Source organism: Ostrinia nubilalis, chromosome 7 (assembly GCF_963855985.1).
Source record: "Ostrinia nubilalis chromosome 7, ilOstNubi1.1, whole genome shotgun sequence".
In the NCBI taxonomy this organism is placed as follows: Eukaryota; Metazoa; Arthropoda; class Insecta; order Lepidoptera; family Crambidae; genus Ostrinia; species Ostrinia nubilalis.
In genome coordinates, this window is record NC_087094.1 from 2,388,752 (window position 1) to 2,412,960 (window position 24,209).

At 34.8% G+C, this 24,209-nt stretch overlaps 2 long non-coding RNA genes across 2 annotated transcripts; one reads left to right on the plus strand and one right to left on the minus strand.

Moving 5' to 3' along the window:
- The first annotated feature begins 9,205 nt into the window (after positions 1-9,205).
- Positions 9,206-13,046, plus strand: LOC135073541 (uncharacterized). Its single transcript, XR_010257633.1, has 3 exons — positions 9,206-9,283; positions 11,028-11,107; positions 11,368-13,046. It is a non-coding gene; the product is annotated as an uncharacterized LOC135073541 (long non-coding RNA).
- A 4,272-nt stretch (positions 13,047-17,318) lies between these two features.
- Positions 17,319-24,003, minus strand: LOC135073542 (uncharacterized). The gene is made up of 4 exons (XR_010257634.1): positions 23,780-24,003; positions 18,788-19,002; positions 18,383-18,610; positions 17,319-17,623 (listed from the first exon to the last, which is right to left on the minus strand). It is a non-coding gene; the product is annotated as an uncharacterized LOC135073542 (long non-coding RNA).
- Between the last annotated feature and the right edge of the window lie 206 nt (positions 24,004-24,209).

The following is a 24,209-nucleotide window of genomic DNA, read 5'->3' on the forward strand; positions in this document are numbered from 1 at the left end:
TGTGTTATAAAGAAATATACTAGTTTTTATGAAGTTTGAAGTAGGTTGTTTTGAGTCAATATTTTATAGCCAGTATAAAATAAGCTATATTTATTGATTCTACACGTCTTCTGAAAAGTACGATACAATAAGGTTATTCTTCAATGTCTTATTTTCAATCAAGGATACTATATCACATGAAAATCGTACTTACCTATTCTACTCGGTTTTTCAGACTATGAAAACAATTCACAAAATTGTAACCAAAACTCGTTACCGCGTGTAACTTCTTGTTAAATAAACCGGCAGGCGTACTGATATTTTTCCTATTATATTCATAAGGTCACAGAATTTTTAACTTCCAGAAATGAACTGGTTGAAAGTAGAAGTTAATAACTTCATTCAGCTATATTATTTTAATAAAAAAGTCACGGAGCCGCCCACTAAATTGAATGAATTTCTTTATCGCCTTCGCAAAACCAACTTATGAATAGGGTCCTCAGTTTTTATAAGTAGACAATGAAGACGGCCTGCTGACAGGCGAATCCCACAGTAGATATTGGCTCAGTAGAGCTATTTTGACTATTGCACAGCGTGTTATGGAGAGGGTTATGCTCGGTGTTTCTTTACGAGATCGAATCAGAAATGAGGAGATACGTAAACGATCTAAAGTTGCTGACATAGCCCAACGGTTTAGCAAGCTGAAGTGGCAATGGGCAGGGAATATAGTGCGCAGAACAGACGGCCGATGATAGCAAGGTTCTGGAATGGAGGCCTCGTACTGGAAAACGCAGCGTAGACGTCCACCCACAAGGTGGACCGACGACCTCATAAAGATAGTGGGAAGGCGCTGGATGCAGACCGCCACCAACCGGCCATTGTGGAAATCATTGGGAGAGGCCTATGTTCAGCAGTGGACGTCCTATGGCTGAAATGATGTTGATGAGGGCTATATGAAATAGTAATTCCACGCTTTGCGATATTGAAACAAAAAATACTACCAATTAGCGCATTGAAGTATTAGCGGATTAGTTACTGCAAGGTGAAAGTTTAAACTGCACTTTTTAAATGAGGTCCTGTTTATTAGTTAGACTCATTGGAGGAATTTCGTGCCTGATAAATCAATATTGATAGACTGGCAGAGATGAGTGCTACAACTCTCTCAGCATGGCGATCATGACTCAATAAAATTGTTTCAATATTATTTGGACATCTTACATCACAAAAATGTTTACATTTAGGCCGCATGATATTCGCACATACAAATCAATGAAGCTACTCGTACCTACAATTTTTATTTAGGTGTACTGTAGGTATAAAGCTTAAGTGAAATGACAGGTGGTTCTGATGATGATGTACTCTTATATTATGTAGACTTATGACACTTAGTAATGTACTATAAACCTTCTGAAGCAACCTTAATTACACAAGCACAAATGAAAGCTGTTTATTTATTTAAAACAAGCAATTTAACCGCTTTATAAGTTAGCGAATGTTATTAATGCGGACCAGAGAAAAGAATAAGGGGGGATACTTTTTAACGGGGAGGCATGGAAATAACAATTTCGCCAAAATAATTTGTGAGAGGGCCATTTAAGCTTTTATCAGGGCCAACTTTGTGTACACAGCTATCTAAATTGTAGAGCGAGATGAAACATTTCCTGCCACCATTCCTCGTGAATAATTTTATGGTTCGTTAACTCCATTGTGGCAGGAAAAAACGCGGTTTAATAGAATATCGGGACAGTGCATATGCGAGCAGTAGACTTTAGGGAGGGCTCGCCACATAACTGTAGGTATAGTGCAGTACGTTCCTGTGGTGGAACCCCGTTATTGTACGTCAAATTTTACGAGACATTTAGGTTGAGTTGAACCACCTAACTTTGACCGTAACTTTGACAATAGCCGATGTTTTTTGTCTGGATTATGACAGATTTTTGACGTTTGTTAAAGTTAAAGTAAGACGGTGCAACCCAGCTTAAAATTACCGTAACAGGAGCTTAGCTCCGTGGGGTCTATGACCCCTTCAACTTCACTATCGTAGGAAACTCTGAATTATTTATCATCATTTCATCTTTATTTATTTAAAAGGGCCTTTTATAAAAATATATTTTGAATGTTTGCTTTGAATACCATTCTAGTCAGAAAAAACTCTGTACTCTACTCCTTTAGATCTAGCTCTTATCTCTCAGTGCCTGAGGAATGGAAGCAGCACGGGAAGCCATTGATATTTATGACGCGACAGAGCATAATATTTCTGAAGGAGGATCACTGACTTTTGATGTTACAAAAACACCCTCCCGAGCTCCCATACCTGAGGCACTGTCTGACCTATAGTTTATTTGTGATTTTACTACAAAAATGTACACAAATGCGACTAGAAAAACAACGATCCAACGCTGTATTATTACTGACCTCGCCGTACTTACCTCCAATATTATGATATCGGCAAGGGAGTCAGCACAAACATTTTTTTAGGTGTTCCCCCGGCCACTTAATGAAAAGTCAACAAGCAGTAGTTCCGAAGATTTCGGGGCTTCCCCCGTGTGATTGGAAGACGGATTATTATGATTGATTTTGTGTTCTATTTTCCTGACGTAAGGACTTTGTTTGCAACGAACTATGCTGTGGTTTATAAATTATCTGGGGGCACGGCAGTGCCCCCGCCAAGTCGAGCGCGAAGCAAACACTGCCGTACCATCCTTTACTGGAACCATTTCGCCGCATTTTCAGGCCCCTATTTGAGAACCTCTGGATAAGACCAGAACGCAGAAATTTTCGTCATCTAGTAAGCTATAATCACATACTTAAAATCCAAAATTTCAAGTCTGTAGGTCATTTAGTTCCGAAGTTAAGCGAAAGCAAAGTTTCGCATTTACGACACTCACTCACTCACTCACTGATGATCATCAAAATAGAACTAGTACTTCCCATAAACTCAGAGAGCTGAAATTTGGTACAGAGTTAGGGTTTAATGGCCACATAAAGGGAAAACTATAAAAACTAGGAAAATCGAAGATCTGGAGTAACACCACATTCATAATCAATACTACTCCGGCACCGTGGTGTTCGCCCGTATCGCTCACCGCTAGATGGCGCTAGCACTAGCAAGCGGTGTCGATTTTTTTCCTTTCTAGAGCCCCCCGTCGATTAAGTTGAATATTGTGTAATTTGCATTTCGTTGATTTCGTTTATTATATTGTAAGGTTCGCTAAGGTTATGTTATTAAAACAATTCTGATTCGTTGTCCATTTTAAAGGTCGTTGAGTTTATTTGTGTTTAATATCGTAAAAAAAAATCGATAAAACGACGACGTTAAATAATTTTGCCACTTTCTACAAAAATAAGTGAAATCCCACCAAAAACATTCTGTAAAAAACTAGCCAAGTCTCGATGGAGCTGCTTGTTTATCTCTAAAAAGTAATGAAATCTAGACAAAGTCGTGCCAAGTCTATGGTTCCTTACTGCGATTTCTTTATTATTATAGTTAATGTTGTGTGACTTGGCCGTTGAAGGGTGACAAAACCAGGTGCTCCATGACACCATTGCACCAATCTGTCGCCAGAACCGCTACCCATTGACGATGGAAAATTGCCACTTGGAAAACGTTGATTCAATAATAACCAGTCAATTGTAGGTTTAATAAAGCTGCGTATTTCAATAATACTTATGTATGATTATCCTAATAAAGATTGTTCAACGGCCAAGTCACACAACATTAACTATAATAATAAAGAAATCGCAGTAAGGAACCATAGACTTGGCACGACTTTGTCTAGATTTCATTACTTTTTAGAGATAAACAAGCAGCTCCATCGAGACTTGGCTAGTTTTTTACAGAATGTTTTTGGTGGGATTGGTTTGACCCGATGAAAGGTGAACTACCTACCTTGATTTATTTTGTAGCCTTTGGGTTAGTGGAAGTCGGTTAGTCATAATTAATAAATAGATTTTGCGGTTTGGTATTTAAAGAGAGAGTAGTAAATCACCCAAACATATATTTTAATATTGAAATAATCAAGAAATAATTAATTGTTAAAATATTTTTCATAAGTAACCAAATGTCCGTCGTCCAACAACTTGAGAGAGTAAAGTATTCTATTTTAGGTACACAATAAGTAAATAGTGAAAATGGAAACGGGCAAAAATGGGTATTTTATGCAAGTTACAGCTATAATTCTCTGAAATTACCACTTAGCTGTTTTGAACATAAGCACAGCACTGACAGCAAATACATTGCGGTTACAAAATAGCCTCTTTTACAAGCATATAAGGTTCAGCATTTAGCTTGATGTGCTCTCACGACTTTGTACCCTGTTCGTCACGATATCATACATCACGTTCCCACTTCTGTCTGTATTTCCATAGAAAGTTTCAGTTTATCAGACTGTCAACTCTCTCCCTTAGGTGTGACGTAATTTATGAGAGCCCAAAAAGTGAATAGAAGGGGAAACACGTCTAAAATAATGGGTTTCTTAGGCTGAGTTGCACCACCTTATTTTAACTGTAACCATTACCTACAATAACCGGTGCCTTTTGTATGGAGTTTGACAGATTTTTGACGTTTGTCAAAGTTAAAGTAAGATGGTGTAACTTAAGCCTTAATCTTTGGTCTTCATAGCCGGGAATCGTTTGTCATTTGTTGCGGGAGTAATATAATAGTAAATACAGTGGATGTCATTGACACTGAGTGTGGTTTGTGTGTTTCTACGAGATGAAAGGACGTTGACATGGTTCTTGAAACGATTTTAATGTAGTTTGTATGTTCGGTTAATTTAAATGATTTTAGTAATATGGTTCAGTTTTAGGGGCATTTTATAAAATTTTATTGACTAACTGATTTGAATAAATACATACATTTGAATTTGTACTAAGTAGATAGGTACCTTATTTTATTGGGTCATTGCCGATAATTATCTAAGATTTAAGTTTTAGTTTATAGTATTTAAACCATTTGGTGATTCAACTATAGGCATTAACTCTGTACCCCCAGTGAAAAGGGATCTAACTCGACTTAGATCAAAATTGACTTTATAACATAATGTGAATCTCTGAAAAATTAGCTATTTTTGTATCTAATCGGTATGTTTCTACGACGTATAGAAAAGGAAATAATTTTGTGCCAAATGATACAAGTAAGGCTTTGTGAACCAATTTTGAGTTTTCTTTCGTGTATTGATACATGTCTACTTTTAACAAAGTGTACCGGAGGCTTCTTTCACTTTTTTATTGTGTCAAGAGGTATGACTCGTGTTACTACTTTTTACACGATTGAAGTTGTTCAGATTGAGTTTGTGATTAACAATATAAGATGACTCATATTAATATACACAAAAAAAACTATGTATTGTTGGTTGGTGAAAAATAATGTAACTTAATTTATAGCACAAAAAGTAAAAGACAAAAGATTATTTATTTTGTGTATAATGATTCAATTAGACTAATACCATTAACCACAAAAGTTTCGTACATGTGTAAAATGTTATATGTTACTTAGATCAAAAACATTTGAAAATTGCAACTAAAAATTTGGTTAATTATTTGGTGTAAAATGATATAACTTAGCCCAAACGTCAGACTAAAGGAAAAAATAATGTCGTAGTTTTGAAATCAAAGAATTTTAGTTAATAGTTTTAATAAATAATGGTGAATATCTACTAGTAAAACATATAATTGAATTCATAGTGCCTAACGTTGTCAATAAAAGTACTTAATAAGAGCATTATCGAATTTACAAGAGCTCCAACTACCAGAACTCTTTATAAACAAAACTCATCACCTTTGACAACAAATTGAACTGGGCGAGTCATGTCGAGAACAAAATAAAAATGGCCTATATAGCATTCCAGCAGTTCAAGAGACTCATTGGTAGTAGATGAGGTCTCAACCCAAAGATAACACTTTGGCTCTACACGTCGGTTATATGGCCCTCTTACACATATTATTATGGATCACTTGTTTGGTGGCACAGAACACAACTATCCACAGCAAGATCAAAACTCCAAAGCCTGCAACGCCTAGTAAGCATAGCGGCCACTAGTTGTATAGAACCACTCCATCGACATCACTTGAGTACCTTCTAAATCTTAGATCTTTAGACCTCTTCATTCAGGAGGAAGCGCAAGCAGCCGCTCTAAGACTTAAAGGTAAGAAAGGCATATAGAAGCAAAACAAGGAGACAGGATATTCCACGATCCTGCACAAAACCCTAATAAAAGAAATACCTCTCACCGAGGCACCCATCGACAGAATTCCCTGTGTTCACATCTTCGACTGGAGATATAATATCCAGCTTACGGCGGAAACGCAAGATTGCTCTGGAATCAAATCAATGAAGTTAGGATATACACTGACGGCTCCAAAACCCAAAAAGGTACGGGAGCTGGTGTCTTCTCGAATTACCTAAATATACTAATAATATCAAAATCACTAGATAAACACAATACAATTTTCCAAGCAGAATGCAATCAGAGCAGCACAGGCGGTTGCAACCATAGACATCCGAGGTCTGAATATAAAAATAATCTCAGATAGTGCAAGCAATACAAAGCAACTTAATATACTACATTATAATACTTATATTGGAATGCCATGACGCGGTTCTAAGTCATTGCAGACGCAAATGGCGTTACCCTGCACTCCTGTGATCAAAAGGCACAGTAACTCCTTGAGCAACGACGCAGCAGATGAACTGGCCAGAAGGGGATCGTACACGACGGTATTTGGTCCGGAACAATAATAATGCCGATACCATAAGCACAGATCAAGACCTGGCTGAGCTCCAAAATAGAAAAATAACACCATACAGAATGGAAAGATGCAGTTGTGCATATATTTTATATCGAAAAAATTCTCCCGCAGCCTCATAAGACTAAACAGGGACAACATCCGCAAGGTCCTAAGTGTAATAACAGGTATGTTAAACAAACACCTACACAATATAGCTGTTACAGACAGCCTACTGTGCAGAAGATGCATGGAGGCAGAAGAAAAACCGCAGCACGTGCACAAGGAGTACACAAGCGTAGCAGATCAACAGGCTCAAATTCTCCAATCACCAGGGTCGCTGCAGAAGGCCTGTAGCGACTTAGATAGCCTGCTGCTACCTGGGGGGATCTGGAGTGGTTGGAATAGGAAGATAAACTACAAATAACGCGCAATGGTCTAATCAAAAGGCTAAGTGCAATATTCGATTGTCCTGCAAAACTAACTACGTAAGGCCTTATGAATGGATACTATGTATAAAGTAAATAATTATGTAAATGGCATGTGTGGCTGGACTTTATCTGCTTAGCTCGCAAGTATAACATGTCTTGTTATTCATGTCATTATTGATTTAAGAAGATTCCCGCCTTAGGCAGTTCGATTTTTTCAAGTTATTTATGATTTAAGAAGAGGCTGACAAGGGTGGCTAAATTTCTTGCGCTGCTTCTTCTCAGCACTGGCCCATTTATGTCCCAAAATAAAAGTAGGGTTCGAGTAATACTAGGACGTGTTAAAGGGCTTTTTAAAAGCCTCTTTGTTGAAAACAAATGCATTTTATGACTTTACTTTTATATTATCCTTCTGTAGCCAAAAGGCAATCAATATAGCTTGACATCACCCTCTCCGGTCCAGGGTTTGATTCCTAATAGGTTAATTGTAGAAAACAAACTTTTCTCTGTCTCCTGTCTAATTAGTTGATGTGAAACCATTGTTGTTTCTGGTCTTTATTACACAATTGCTTCAGCTATACTTTCTTTAAAATAGGAGATAATGTATGTGATTTAGGCCGATATCATTCATGGTATATGGTGTAATAATTAATAAAATAGTAGTTTCAGATCAGAATAAACATTTAAGGAGTAAATAATTAGAATTCAGTCTCAAATTCTAGCCTTATTCCTATACAATCGCCACTTATATCACTTTACACATAATTATTTGGATACTTAGATCGCTGTTATGTTAGTTAGATCAGTGTACACATTTTTTTTCTCACCAAAAAATTGGTGTATATTGATATAAGTAACAATTTTTGGACGATTTACCCTAAATAACCTGAAATAATGATTCCTCATAGTGTAATTACTTATGTTTGTTTTACAACTTTTTCTAAAATTGAAGAAACAAAAAATTATTAACAGAAATGGCGGAAAATGTATCACTTTACACTTGCTAGCGTGTGGTCAATTCAGTGTGGTGTAAAATGATTTATGTCCCATTACATCACTTTACACGAATGTAAAGTTGTCGTGCATGGTGATATAACTGTGTTTTTATTTAATTACGAAAAAACCACATGCTATATTTCCCAAACTGGCACACTGCCTAATTATATCTAACATTACCTTTCACCTAAAAAATATTTCACCAAGTTATCTCTAATAGCGATGAAGCAGGATTTTTTTTAACTTCAAATGCGATTTCCCAAAAATCACCATTTTCGACTTAACTCCCTTTTCACTGGGGGTACAGAACTTACCTAAAATAACAGTTCATTCCAATATTTAAAAATTTATCGATAAAACACTGTTTGGAGCTGCACTGCCGTTCCGCCCACGCTCCTCGACTTTTTGCGTGGGACTGAAGTGTGACTTATTCTCTTTTAAAATTTTAAGCAATGTTCCATCCGACTTACCCATTTTCCTCGTAAAGAATATAATTGTACATTTTGAACCAAAATAACTCCCCTTTGATGTACCTGACAGTAAAAACATTTTATAACTTTATAAGAGCCTTTATGTGTCTTTAATTCGGAAAATCCGGTCATTTGTGCTGAATCCTACTTATTTTACCTAACCTATAAAATACCTGCTACCCTCAATTTCATTGGTCATCATAGATATCAACGTTTCGTGTTTAGTCAGGAAGTGAATGAATGACCTTTCCCTTCTAACCCTTTTACTCAATGGGATAATGTCCCAACCAATTCCAGGAGGGGTAGTCACTTCGTTTTTTATTACCATTGGGCTAGTGTGTCAGAAATGGCTCCAGGTTTATCACATAATGATTTGATAGAAGTCTGGTAGCTAGAATGAGCTATGATTATGTTATAAGATTTAGTATAACCACTTATTGACTTCAGAGCTTCTAAAATAGAGTTTTTCTGCAAATTGAAAACTAAACCCTATTGAGAAAATGTTTGAAAGTATTCTTCAAAGAATTTGTGTCTTGGTGTCATTGTTAATAGTCAACACTGTACCTTTATTACTAAGTTACTAAAGATTGATATACCTATTGTTCACAGGCCCTATTAGCACAACACCAGAGATGCCGACGGCAGCGGACATGCAACTAGCAGCGGCTGTCGGAAGGTCTAAAGGTATAAAATAATATATTTTTTCTGATCAATTTTCATACAAAATAATTATTTCTGGATTATGTTCTGTAATAGATTTACTTTGCGTGGGAAGTCCACCTACAAGGTGGACCGACGATATCGTAAAGGTAGCAGGGAAGCGTTGGACGCAGGCCGCTACCGAAATGATGATGATGATAGATTTACTTCTTATATTTTATGCTAGATCTTTCAACTTGATTAGAGTGTCAGAAGTTGTCCCATAAGAATATTTTAGTATTAAAAGGAAAATAAGACTTTTATTTATCGAATAAATTACGAACTTTTTGATATTATTTTGAATAGGGTTATTTTAGGCTCATTGTATTAAATAAAATCTTTATATTATTTTTGCTATCTATAGCTAAAAACCATCGCTGAGGAGCTCTTCTTAATTTGTTTTCTATTCCTGCAAGGTTGAATGTTTGATAACCCCGATAAACTTTTTAATCTCACCGCTTACCCAGCTTGGGTTTTACGATTATTATCATAAGATTACTTTTGCAACAAAACTAAATCATCCCGGGATCCCTTAGGACCGCGATTACGGTACTTGCAATAATCAAGCGGAGATAAGAAGTCCTCATTAATTTCGTCCAATTTTCCGGGATAGGCTCTATTCGGATTACGATGGCCCTTTGCTAACACGACATTATTCCTGTTATCCTTATCCAGACTGACGTGTAACATATTATTGCTATATTGCGTTGTTTTTATACCTTTTGTCATTGTGTTTGTAAATAATTTATTAATAACACACTAACAATTTAAAAATACCACAAAATGCAGAATCTTAATTCCGATTTGGTTAAATCCATTTTATTCCCTTGTTTATAAAATATGTGTGTCATTTCTCTTCATATACTAAATGTTTTCGAAAGTGCAGAAAATTGCAAACTTTCATTTTCTTAAATAACTTCTAAGACAAGCATAAAGATTTGTAGGTACATTGTTATTGAGATCTAATTCAAATAACCCTCTTTCTGACATAGTCGGGTAATGAAACTATCATTGAAGCAATTATATTAATACAAATTGTTATTGGTACTCATCAAGAGTCATTGGTATGAAAATGATGACGTCTTCTTTATTCCCTTAAAAAGGCATTATTCTAAAATCATATAACCATTAGTATTTATCTCAACATCATGGTTGCTTTTAGATAAAATCAAAAAAGGAAATATTATCTTCTCTGAACTAAACCAACTAAACTTAATACTTTGCTCTTTCCAATGGTGTCAGTTTTACTTTTCCAATTAGAGCTGTAATTAAAAGATAGACAATGGGTTTTAGATTACATTTCGAAGTCTGAAAGTACAGCTTAGACGTCGGTTAAATGAAAGGCTGCAGCGTAATTGACTTTGAGTTTTCTGATGCTGCGTTTGCAGTTCGGTCGATTCGAAGGTTTCAACATGTGGCCGTATTCTCTTTAAATGTTGCTTACAATCGTATATTCTTTAGATAAAATCTGGATTTATTTATAATTAACTTTATGAAGATCTATTTCATCGTCTTAATAATTCTTCAAGTTACTTTGTACAGAGTTAGAGACTGTTGATCCAATAACTCAGCAATGAAAGGGGTGTCTGTTCTATTGAGGCATTCACTACTCTTGTAACAAATTTACATTCATGTATCGACACTAAAATGTTAGAATCACTAAAAACGTAGGCATAAGGTTAGTTGTTATACGTTGTTATAATTTCTAAATGGGATCAACTTGTTTCAGGTGCAATTTTTTATAAAGCCATCACGACACTGCTGCTGCCATTAGTGATGCTCGTGGTGATATCGTAAATAGACAAAGTGGTAAGTAACTTAAGATTTTCTTTAGGCCCTTTGATATCAATATTCTTTCTAACAAATTTTAAAAGAAGAATGTTTTAAATAATGAAGCAACAAATATATATTAGTAGAATTGGAAGAAAATAGTTTAGTTCGAACATAAACTTATCGTTATAAACATAAACTACAGTTAAATTAAAAATCTACAAAGTATTATTGACCTACCATTTACTAATTCAAACGATGAAACAACATCACTAAACATTCCTGTGTTTTTGTTCCAGGTAAATGGCTAAGAGTTCGAACTTATAAAGTTTCAAGTGAGGCTTCAACCTCTAGTCAAACCCAAAGTGAAAACGCGTGGTCTCCCGCAAGGGACAATTTTAGGCACACAATCTAATGTCCTGCAAACCAAATAGCTTCAATGTGTATTCTTTAAACATTACCAAATTCTATGAACTTTAAGTCGTAGCTATCGAATTGTACAGATATGTATGAATTTCATATAAAAATATTTTTCTTAAATTATAAAAACCAATAGTTAATGATTTGTAAATAATGGCATTTTTAAAAACGTTGTAAATATTATAAATTGGTGGAAGTAGATAGTTATGCTGAATGGCCTAATAGTGTTGGACGTTGTTTTAACTAAAAACAATTAATTAGTTACGAATTTGTCTATTGTTTAATGCAAAATACAGAAAAAAAACGTTACTTTGTTAAGACTTATTTATTTATTCTTTTTTTAGAAGGCATAAGATTTCTAATATATTTTTATGTAATAACTGTCTATGTATAGTAATTCGTGTAATTTAATGAGAAGTTCATATTTTGTTGAACATTGTCTTTTTCTTTAACTTATTTATTATTTAATTCTAGATAAAACACGTCCAAAGATAGGTTATGAAACACGTATTAATAAATAGCTTCGTTGCTTTTTTAGAAGTTATCAGTCATTGATCTCTTTTATGAGGGGTTTGTCACAGCAGTAATTTAAACATCGTTAGATTTATTTTGACAGTCGTGAACATCAACAGGCTTTTCTTTGATAATGTAGCGAAGCGGTCGCGATTTAAGAACTAATGTTACATTGTCTACGGTCATACATTATATTATTCATTTACAATGAGTATATTTTATGGGAAATTTTAAAATGAAAAAACCTATGACATACCTACCTTCAGATCAGAGATCAATGACACAACCAAAATTTTAAAATCACTGTTGACTATTTATTTGTAGTTATGTGTGTGGAAAATAAAAATTTCATTAACACTTTATATCGTAGCTCCCAGATTTAAAATAAATATGGGTCTATCACACCACACTTGAAATAATTAAATAAATATTTATTTTAATTCGTATTCATCCAAAATTGCATAAACAAAAAAGTTTATTCATAATTATTTTTAAATCTGGGTGTTGTTATTCAAAAATGCCCCTTATTATGTTAGTTAAATACACTTACGAAATACGTATAAACTGTACAAATTTTACGAAGTTGTTTTATTATTTTGAAGGGGAGATCCCCTCCCAAACAGGGTATCGTGTTTATTTAAATTATCATTTTAATAATGTCACAGTTCGATATTGACTTTGGACAATATTCTATAAATTATTTATGCCCTTATTCGTAAACTTATTTTAAATCATAACTAAATTACTATTGTGATTGTATTTATTTTGTCCTTAAATTAAAATTGTGTCACCGCATTACTTATTTTGAATAAGCATTAAATGTTTATTAGAAAATTAACTAAACTATTAGGTAGAAAAAGAAAATTTGTTCATGAATAAGGGCGGATGTAAATAAATGTAAGAAATTTGTATGACCCTTAGTGTAAGTTTTTATTTGTGTAATAAATATTACATTTGCTGTGCATACTGCCGTTTATGGATAAGATCCAGTCAAGACTTTTATTGTGAGATTTCTTAAATTAAATAAAAAGGATCGTTGTGTAAATTTTGATTGTTTTATTTATGGCGTCAGACAATTAATTTACAAATTTCAAAAAGTAAAGCTTATTAATACTATTATTTTACTATTTTATTGTGCTGTGAACATGAAAAAGACAGATACTGAAAGACACTAAGTTAATTACTAAAACAAAACTATTGAAACTACATATTATTATTACAGGTTATGCTTAATGTTGGATATATTCTTCAAGAAACAAATCTGCTCTTAATAGTTTCTTAAACAATAAGAAAATATAAGAATTATAGTTATTTTATTTCATAGAAAACAAAACAAGAAACTTACTTTTATAGATTTTAATTCAAACAAATTGACCTAGACGAATTAGAGTCCCTGGAAAATGTAGTATAATAAACGCGTTATCTGTAAATTTAACGGTATATTGCTAATGATTCAACCGGTTATAATCATTAAAATGACCCAAACCTGGAGATCCCTTGAAATCCCTGACTGTTACATTGTGTGGTACAAGTTACACGTTTCAACTACATACACTTTATTTTGAATTATCAGTGGGCTAATTCAAATGCATTTGTCGAGAGTAGAAATCGTCTGTCAAATAATTTTCTAGTAATCAATTTTGAACTGATTGTCAAGGTAATACAGTTGAAAATTGAATATCAAAGCCAGACTACGCCTAATGTCAGATCAGCCGATGGTAGATGCCAAATTTCCAATATCGCGTACGAAGACGGAGAACTTTGTCAATATAGTGGTACATAAGGGTCATAATTAGTGGATGCCGACGATTTTCGCGCTGTCATCTCAACGACTGCCCACCCTTGTCGTTAGAGCAGTCGACTGGATAGAAAGCATGGAATTAACATGGTGATTGTTAAACTAGGTGCAAATAAGCATAGGTATTTTATAACCACAGAATGCTTTTTGCTTAAATTTGAAAATAAAGGATATTGTTCTGCGTCCATACATCGTTCGCCCCAAGACCCCCAAGCAATGAAATAATGATTTTTATATGTGAAATTACTTAACGATTGTCACCTTATACTCCACTAGTTTTTCGCTCGCGGCTTCGCGCGCGTGGCCTACATTAGGTACCTACATATTTTACGGAACCCTATTATTTTCCAAAATAAAATTTAGCCTGTTACTCGTGGATAATGTAGCTTTCGAATGGTGAAAGAATTTAATAAAAACGGTCCAATAGTTTTTGAGTCTATTCATTACAACCAAACAAACAAAGTTTTCCTCTTTATAATATTAGTGTAGATACTTAAAGCACGGATAAGCGGGAGATTCGTTACAATAGGAAAAATGCTTCAGATTTTGAGGTTATTAGCATAACAGAAGTACATTTCCATTTTCTATCTTCTATAGGTACTTATAATAAATCTGTAGAGAGGTCAACTCTGTACATGAAATATATTTTCAAAATAACTATCAGGGGGTGATACTGATGCCAAAAATGCAATCAGTAAAATTTTTGTCTGTCTGTCTGTCTGTATGTTCCTTATAGAAACAAAAACTACTCGACGGATTTTAACGAAACTTGGTACAATTATTCTTCATACTCCTGGGCAGGTTATAGTATAGGGTAAGTGCGCTAGTTTTCGTCCAATTATCGGAGTTGCCAACTTTGTGATGCGAAATGAATATCTTAAAATACCCTTACTCATATGTATCATATGTCATTTTAGTCCTTATATAGTCTACTTTACGTTAATATTATATGACAATAAGTAAATACCACGGGTTTTTTTATAAAAAATATTTTATGCAAAAGAGGCGATTTCACTAGTTTTCGTCCAAAAAAATCAGTTTTCGTCCTAGTGTACGCTAGTTTTCGACCACTGTGTAGAAAAAAGGGTGCAGTTGAATTATTAACTTAAAACCAATTCTACAATACAGTAACTATGGATTGTGGTATATCATTTGAAAGGTAATTTTGTTAGCTTTCAAATGATATCAAAAAGATTTAAATAAGTTTCTTACCTAAATTAAGGAAAATATTGCAATAGGTCGAAGGACAAATGAACGAAAACTAATGTACAGGAATAGCTAATTTTGGTATTCGTCCAACCCCAGTGCTTGCTCATGACGTCATGGACGAAAACACAACAACGTTTAAAGCTGTTTTTTGTTTTCGTCCACATCTTTTTAACGGTTTTTATGGGTTTATCACTGTTAAAAAGTGGACGCAAACTAAAATGTTTAATGTAATAGCAATAAAGATCATATTGGAAGAAAAAACATTTTATTTTGTAGGTCCATTGAAGTAAAATGATTATTAAAAATATTAACTAGGTGTCAGGGTTTCCGTCCACGTGGACGAAAACCAAAATCTTGCAAAATTGTTATGCTAGTATTAGTCCACTTAACTATCTAAGATTTCTATACAAAAACTTTAATAAACCCTTAAAATAGTGTTTAATATGCTAATAATTAGACATACGTGACAAAAACATTACGTAAAGTAGCTAAAACAGTAATTAAACATACCATGAAAGTTCCCTACCGGCACGTTTTTTTTCCAACTTGACGACGTTTTCCATTCACCTGTGTGCAGCAGCAACTTCCGTAGATTTTTTTGGAGTTATTACTTGTCAAATTACATTTTCATGCAGGCAGAACTGTTGCTTAGATATTATAGATTGTAACAAGTCCAAACTTGCACGGAAAGTTAGGTTTGTATTCTAATTTTCCGTATTTGTTTGTGGCAAGTCGGTCAAATGGACGAAAACAGGAGCTGGACGGAAAACCGGCGCAATTACCCTACTTAGGAATTCCCACGGGAACAGGAATTAGCGGGAAAATCCTTTTGTATGAAAAATCTAAACCGCTTAAGTTAGACGCTTTAAATTTCGCACGTAGGTACTTCAGTAAACTAATTCCCACGGGAACTGGAATTCGTGGGAAAATCCCTTTGTATGAAAAATCTAAACCGCTTTAGTTAGACGCTTGAAATTTGACATGTAGGTATCTTAATAAACTTAAAGCTTAGTTACAACAGGATATTGCAAAATTCCCACGTGAACGGGAAAAAACATTTGAACGAAAAAATCTAAACCGCGTAAGATAGATGAAGGGGGTAAAACGGGATCCACGCGTACGAAGTCGCGGGCGGCCGCTAGTCCCAACTAATATTATAAATGCGAAAGTAACTCTGTCTGTCTGTCTGTCTGTCTGTCTGTCTGTTACGCTTTCCCGCTTAAACCTCGCAACCGATTTTGATGAAATCTGTCTGTCTGTCTGTCTGTCTGTTACGCTTTCCCGCTTAAACCTCGCAACCGATTTTGATGAAATTTGGCATAGAGATAGTTTGAGTCCCGGGAAAGAACATAGGATAGTTTTTATCCCGGTTTTTGAAACAGGGACGCGCGCGATAAAGTTTTTCTGTGACAGACAAAATTCCACGCGGGCGAAGCCGCGGGCGGAAAGCTAGTTGCTAATAAAACTATTTATTGTCAAGAATTATATGTATAATAATGCGAATTCCCGTTCCCGTGGGAATTAGTTTACTAAAGTACCTACGTGCGAAATTTAAAGCGTCTAACTTAAGCGGTTTAGATTTTTCATACAAAAGGATTTTCCCGCTAATTCCTGGTCCCGTGAGAATCCCTAAGTATACTATAACCTGCCCAGGAGTATGAAGAATAATTGTACCAAGTTTCGTTAAAATCCGTCGAGTAGTTTTTGTTTCTATAAGGAACATACAGACGGACAGACAGACAGACAAAAATTTTACTGATTGCATTTTTGGCATCAGTATCACCCCCTGATAGTTATTTTGAAAATTATATTTCATGTACAGAATTGACCTCTCTACAGATTTATTATAAGTAGGTATAGATATGTAGGAGAGACGTCTTAATTACACTTTAAATCGTAGATCGATAAAGAACCCCTTTGTCAAACCGTATGAATAGCAGCAAATAGAACTTTGCGTATTGGAAAAATAGGAATGCCTACGGAAAAGCCAAACATTTTTTAAAAAGAAGTTAATATATTTTACTTACATTTAAATCCAAAAATATCTTTATTCCGACCCAAGGGTTAGTAGGCAGTTATGTAGGTATAAATGAAAATACGTATGTAGGTACTTATTATTTATTAATGGTCATGTTCTACATTTTCTATTAAATATGGGCCCAATACATCAATGATGTCGCCATCACAACAAAGTACCATAAATGGTTTAACGAGATTCCGATATTTGTATAGGGAATAAGTTTTTTTTTTTGGTATGCATAATTGCTACTTTTTTGCACATAAATGTAATGTATGTACCATCCATGATGACAATAGCCTTTCTTTGTGGTAAATCGTTTCCTGGCTTCCCGAAAAGAGACTGGAACATAAAGGTTTCTTTGGGCTACTTCCTCTCTACTAATATGTTGTAACCCTAAATGTGCTGGTACGAAATGTTCCTCCATCATACTGCGTGCTTTCATTACATATTTTGTAAGAGTACTCCTTGAAATGCCAAGTAATGTAGCTATTCTGTCATCTGAATCACCGGTCCTCAGCTTCATTAAATAAGCACCAACTGTAGTAATTCGTGCTCTCTGATAGTATCTATGGCAAAGAAGATCTGAAGGACGAATCTGAAAATAAAATAAAACATCAGATTCACAGTTCAACAATAAGAAGAGCAATATTTATATAGGATTAACGACTTTTGTGTGTAACGGAATAGTAAGATGAGTGATGAAAGATAATTTACGATTTGAACGCTGAATGATGAGGAATGATTGGTCTATGGAGGAAACGAAAGGGATGAATGAGGAACGAAGATTGAGAGTGAGAATAGTGGTAGTTTAAAAGAGTAGTCTGTTGTTATGCAGGAAGTATAAATAAAACTTTACTGAGTTTATTTGGCTCAGGGAATTTTTAACTGGCTTTATAATAGTAAAAATTATGTTTAATATTATGTAAGTAATAATATTGCAATATTTTAATAATATAAGTCTATTTGTATTATACAGGGTGGAAACGATAAGTGATCTATAACACTTTTAATATTGTGTGGCTGGCATACATTTAGTATGGAGGCTGAAAACATTGAATTTTCGGATAGATCCAGTTAATTCTGTAACTATTTACTGATACCGTTAGAAAGAGCTCGTGAAGCACTTTCAGGATGAGTAACCAGTTTTTCGATATCTTGTGTAGTTTAGAAATAATCGAGTGAGATCACTTATCGTTTCCACCCTGTATAACCTGTATGGATGAGAGTAGTGGCAGATTAAAAGCAATGGAAGGAGTTGAAGGATGGGAAGGCTGATTCGGAAAAAACCTTTTTTATTATTATAATAAACCGGCATAATTATTTTTATGTATTATAAAACTGGCAGGGCTCTTACCTCTCTGGGTTGAATCCAATTTCGAACAATGTTTAATATATCTTGATTATTCTCTGTATCCAAACAATGACTTCAAGTTCGCAATAATGAACAACCACATCCAACACAAACTTGTTGGTGACCTACCGGGGCACCGGTTGGCATATCTGGAGAGTCTTGTGAAGTAGGTGTGGTATCTCTTTGCAATAATGAGTGACAAGCCCCACAGATGTAGTCATTTGCAGTAACCTGTTTAAAAATAATAATAATTAGAAATAAGTTTAAAAAAATTATCAGTTTTTTAATGTCCCGCACTTAAATTATTTTATTTTAGTATTAATTTACAGAAACCAATAACTTTACAAGAATTAGACTGATTGTATAGGCAATAACATTTTAATAAATAAGGACTTTAGCGTGCATTACCTCTAATGGAGTTAGTCGTTCCACAATTATATTCCTGATGTTAATATGATGTTGAGTGTTAGTTCTCAGGGACATGAGCTGATGTGAACGTGTTCTAGGCTCTAGTGTTCTACTGCAAAGCACACATTTTCTGCTAAGATTTGAAGTAGATGCATTTGTGTTGTATCTTGGGCTTGGGTCCAACATGTTGTGCATATAAGATCATGAGCTGTAACCTGTAAAAATAAATAGATTCATTGCATGCCATGCCACACATACTCCTGTGCGTTGAATAAATTGAGCCGCAAACCATAAAAAAAATGATAATTCAATATTATGTGCTGTTAGTAGAATTGGACGTAGTTATGCTACAACGTTCCAACCCACAAGGTGGTCAAAATTGAGTTTTCGAGCCCAAGCTAGGTATTTTGGGTCACCCTATCTAGTGCTGAAGACACTGACTCTCTTACGACAATAATTACTGAAATAATTAAGCGGTCCCAATGATAAAACGATCCAAAAGATCTAAATAAAATCTTAAAATGTGACATTCCATTTGGAACGTTATGTTTTAATTCGTTTTGGACTGAATACAATGAAAATAATGATCCAATCATTTTGGAACGTTTTACAAATAACTAATTTTAAATGTTAAAAAGTGACATTCCATTTGGATCGTATGCTTTTAATTCGTTTTGGACTGAACAAAATAAAAATAATGTTCCAATGTACTTGAAACGTTTTTAAAAAGGCTTTTTGTTTGAAAGTGGCTTATAACTTAATTTGCAAAAACGTTCCAATGTGTGAAAATTGTTATAATATTCTTTTGGTAGTTAATATAAATACATTTTTTTTTTCTAAAATATAAGTATAACAATATTTTAGAAAAAATAAGTATAACAATGAAACAATATTGTTTTAAAAATTAAAAATATTTATGTGTATAATTATAGATAATAAATATTAATTATCGTTTGATAGAATGTTTATGTCCGATTTAAAATGGCATACTTTTAAAATAGAATTTATTTTGGAAAAATTTAATTCTGCATATATTAAAGTGGGGTCCCGTTGCAGTTGGCATCTTGTTGGTGAATGGGTGGCTCTGCTCAGTTTACTCTTGTTTTTATTTATTTTTTTCTTCTTCCATTATTATGTGCCACTGTCATGAGTCTATGTAATTGCCTGTATTTGTGTGATGTCCATTGTAATAAATGTATCTTTATTTCTATCAATGATGTTTTCAGTTACAGTACACTTAGTACGATTAGTTTTCCGCAACATTCCTGGACATGATATCTATACTTATAATAAATCTGTAGAGAGGTCAATTCTGTACATGAAATATATTTTAATATAAAATAACTATCAGGGGGTGATTAGTGATCGATACTGATGCCAAAAATGCAATCAGTAAAATTTTTGTCTGTCTGTCTGTCTGTCTGTCTGTATGTTCCTTATAGAAACAAAAAGTACTTGACGGATTTTAACGAAACTTGGTACAATTATTCTTCGTACTCCTGGGCAGGTTATAGGATACTTAGGAATTCCCACGGGCACGGGAATTAGTGGGAAAATCCTTTTGTATGAAAAATCTAAACTGCTTAAGTTAGACGCTTGAAATTTGGCACGCAGGTACCTTAGTAAACTTAAAGCTTAGTTGCAACAGGATATTGCAAAATTCCCACGGGAACAGGAGTTAGCGGGAAAAAACATTTGTATGAAAAATCTAAACCGCTTAAGTTAGACGCTTGAAATTTGGCATGCAGGTACCTTAGTAAACTCAAAGCTTGGTTACAATAGGGTATTGCAAAATTCCCACGGGAACGGGAGTTAGCGGGAAAAACATTTGTATGAAAAAATCTAAACCGCGTAAGATAGATGAAGGGGGTAAAACGGGATCCACGCGTACGAAGTCGCGGGCGGCCGCTAGTACTAAATAAACGTCTTGAAATCGATATTATGCAGAATATTTTCAATATTGCAGAAATTCTGCCATCTGCATAGTATGCCAAGTGGAATGGTACCAAATAATCGTGGTACTAAATAAAATTTATTCTAATCGATATTATGCAGAATATTTTAAATACACTCAGCGGCACGGAATTTGGCCCAAGCCTAAACAACCAGATATGAGGCCAAATAGGTGTTGTATACCTAAGTTTCGTGTGACATGTTCACAGAACATTTGTTTTTGTTAATTCAAGAGGCTAGATTCATAAAAAAATGCGTCTGTTTAACTTTTTTGACTCTAGAAACGCATTTCGTTGTTGGAGCGTAAAGAGTACGGGTAAGTTTAAATTCGATATTAAATATTGTAAGGGTTTGGCGTTTTGTTTTTTGATTTTAAATTAATCTTAGGGTTATTCTCGTTTCCATAATTTGAGAATAATTCTCATTACTCCAGCTCAAGTTGCTCAAATAGTGTTGCTTAAAAGTCAAGGGCGTATGCAGCGGGAGATGGCTGAAACTTTCAATGTATGGCGTACAAACTTAAGATACACGTTAAAAAGGCATGACCAGACCGCCCTTTACACAAGAAGATCAAGAAATGGGGAATTAAGGTGTTTGTCAGCGCGCGATGACCCGATTATCGTGCTTGCAATATCAAGAAATCGGGTTCTCACTATGTTTGAGATACGCCAGCGTTTACAAACAGCAAGCCCAGTGAATGTCAGTAAGCACACAATACGAAGAAAGATGGAGGATCATAACCTGCATACTTGAAGACCAGCTCGAGGACCAGAACTTCTCCGATACCTTCGCGAAGTGCGACTTACGTTTTCTAGAGAACATGCAAATTGGACGTTTGTCTAATAGAGTGAACTCTTTATGAAAACTGTCTGTTTGCGTAGTAACTCTTTACCGCACCTTCTCTATACACTTCCACGTCCGTCTGGAGCTCTTAAGGTGACTCTGCAATCATTGATCCATAGAACTTTACTCCATTAGCCTAGCGTCCAATTTGCATGTTCTCTAGAAAACGTAAGTCGCACTTCGCGAAGGTATCGGAGAAGTTCTGGTCCTCGAGCTGGTCTTCGAGTATGCAGGTTATGATCCTCTATCATTCTTTTTATTGTGTGCTCATTGACATTCACTGGGCTTGCTGTTTGTAAACGCTGGCGTATCTCAAAAGTAGTGAGAACCCGATTTCTTGATATTGCAAGTACGATAATCTGGTCATCGCGCGCTGACAAACACCTTAATTCCCCACTTCCTGGTCTTCTTGCATAAAGGGCGGTCTGTTCATGCCTTTTTAATGCGTATCTTAAGTTTGTACGTGATAAATTTAAACTTTCAGCCATCTCCCGCCGCATACGCCCTTGACTTCTAAGCAACACTCTTTGTGCATCTTGAGCTGGAGCAATGGGCATTATTCTCAAATTATGGAAACGAGAATAACCCTAAGATTAATTTAAAAACAAAAAACAAAACGCCAAACCCTTACAACATTTAATATCGAATTTAAACTTACCCGTACTTTTTGCGCTCCAACAATGAAATTCGTTTCTAGAGTCAAAAAAGTTAAACTGACGCATTTTTTTATGAATCTAGCCTCTTAAATGAACAAAAACAAATGTTCTGTTAACATGTCATACGAAACTTAGGTATACAACACCTATTTAGCCTCATATCTGGTGTTTAGGCTTGGGCCAAATTCCGTGCCGCTGAGTGTATTTCAAACTAAATTCTGCCATCTGCATAGTATGCCAAGTGGAATGGTACCAAATAATCGTGCTACTAATTAAACGTTATGCTAATCGATATTATTCAGAATGAAATTTTGCCAAAAGAAATTCTGCTAGTTTAAAAGTACATAAGCCGTTGTAAATCTAAATATGTAAAAGGAGAAACTGACTGACTGACTGACATATCAACGCACAGCCTAAACGGCTAAACGTAGGCACTTGAAATTTGGAAGGGACGTAGCTTAGGTACCGTAGAGGTGCACTAAGAAAGGAATTCCCGAAATTCCCACGGGAACGGGAATTAGCGGGAAAATCATTTTGTATGAAAAATCTAAACCGCTTAAGTTAGACGCTTGAAATTTGGCATGCAAGTACCTTAGTAAACTTAAAGCTTAGTTACAACAGGATATTTCAAAATTCCCACGGGAACGGAAGTTAGCGGGAAAAAGCGTACCACTAGTTAGCGGGAAAAAAAATGGTATGCTTTTTTTTTGGTAGCGAGTAGAACTGAGTAGTATGTATCACTTTATCTAAATAAATAAACGTTATTTTATTACATACTTGCCATTAAAATGTATTAATATTTCTCATACAAATTTTGAAAAAAAAGTACTTGGAACGTTTTTGCAAAATAAGGTAAAAACTAATTTCATACAAAAAGCCTTTTTGCAAAAACGTTCCAAGTACATTTTTTTCAAAATTTGTATGAGAAATATTAGTCAATTTTAATGACAAGTATGTAATAAAATAACGTTTATTTATTTAGTTGAAGTGATACATACTACTCAGTTCTACTCGCTACCAAAAAAAAAGCGTACCACAAATTTACAAAAACGCGATTTTCTCAGTTCGACTTGCGTGTGGGTTGGAACGTTGTAGCATAACTACGTCCAATTTTGGGTCAGAGGGTAGGGTTAAACAGCTTTAGTAAATAAGCATTGTTGTTATAATAATTAATTATGACGTGTTACAAACTTAGTTACAAAAAATAATAATCTAGTAGTCTTAGTTCCAAAAAACAAAACAAAACAAGCTTTCATTGAGAGCAGGGAGATAGTGTCAAAGTAAATAATTCCTTAGATTTACACCAAAACCAGCTGGATTGTCAACATAATTGTTGTTTCGCTCATGCCTCCATTGCGCTGTACCATCGACTAGTTTCTTACAATCGAATCGGGCCTGGCTGTCCATACTGTCCAGGGTTGAACCACAGATAATAGCGGAACATTCATTTCAAGACAACCGGCCATGAGAATGGCAATTCAGAAGTTTGGCAAGGCTAGTACTTATTCATAAGATTGCAGAGCAAAATGTAGGTACTTACCGATCGAGGTGCTGCCCATTGTTGTGTATAATTAAGTTGCTCATTTTCTAAACCATAGAACCACCAGCCGAGCCTTGGCCGAGCCACACAAAAACAGTAAATCCCAGGCTGAGTATGTCGTTATTGCAATCAATCAGAGTCCGTTTGAATAGCCAAGTTTGTAGTTAATAAAGTTCCGAAAATAAAAGCTAAAATGTGTTTTACAAAGAAGGATCAAGCAAGACAGCAACACAGCAAGAGTGAGTGAGAGAGAAAAGGTGATGCGAGTGAATGACAATTTGACCATGAAGCTATAGATAAAAATGGAGGCCACACTCCGAATACCTACTTGAAGCACAACCTTTGTATCACTATCTCGCTCTCTGTGGGCAGACTCTCTCTTTCTAAATAAACAAAAAAATATAAATTTGCTCAAAGTCAATGAAACTCA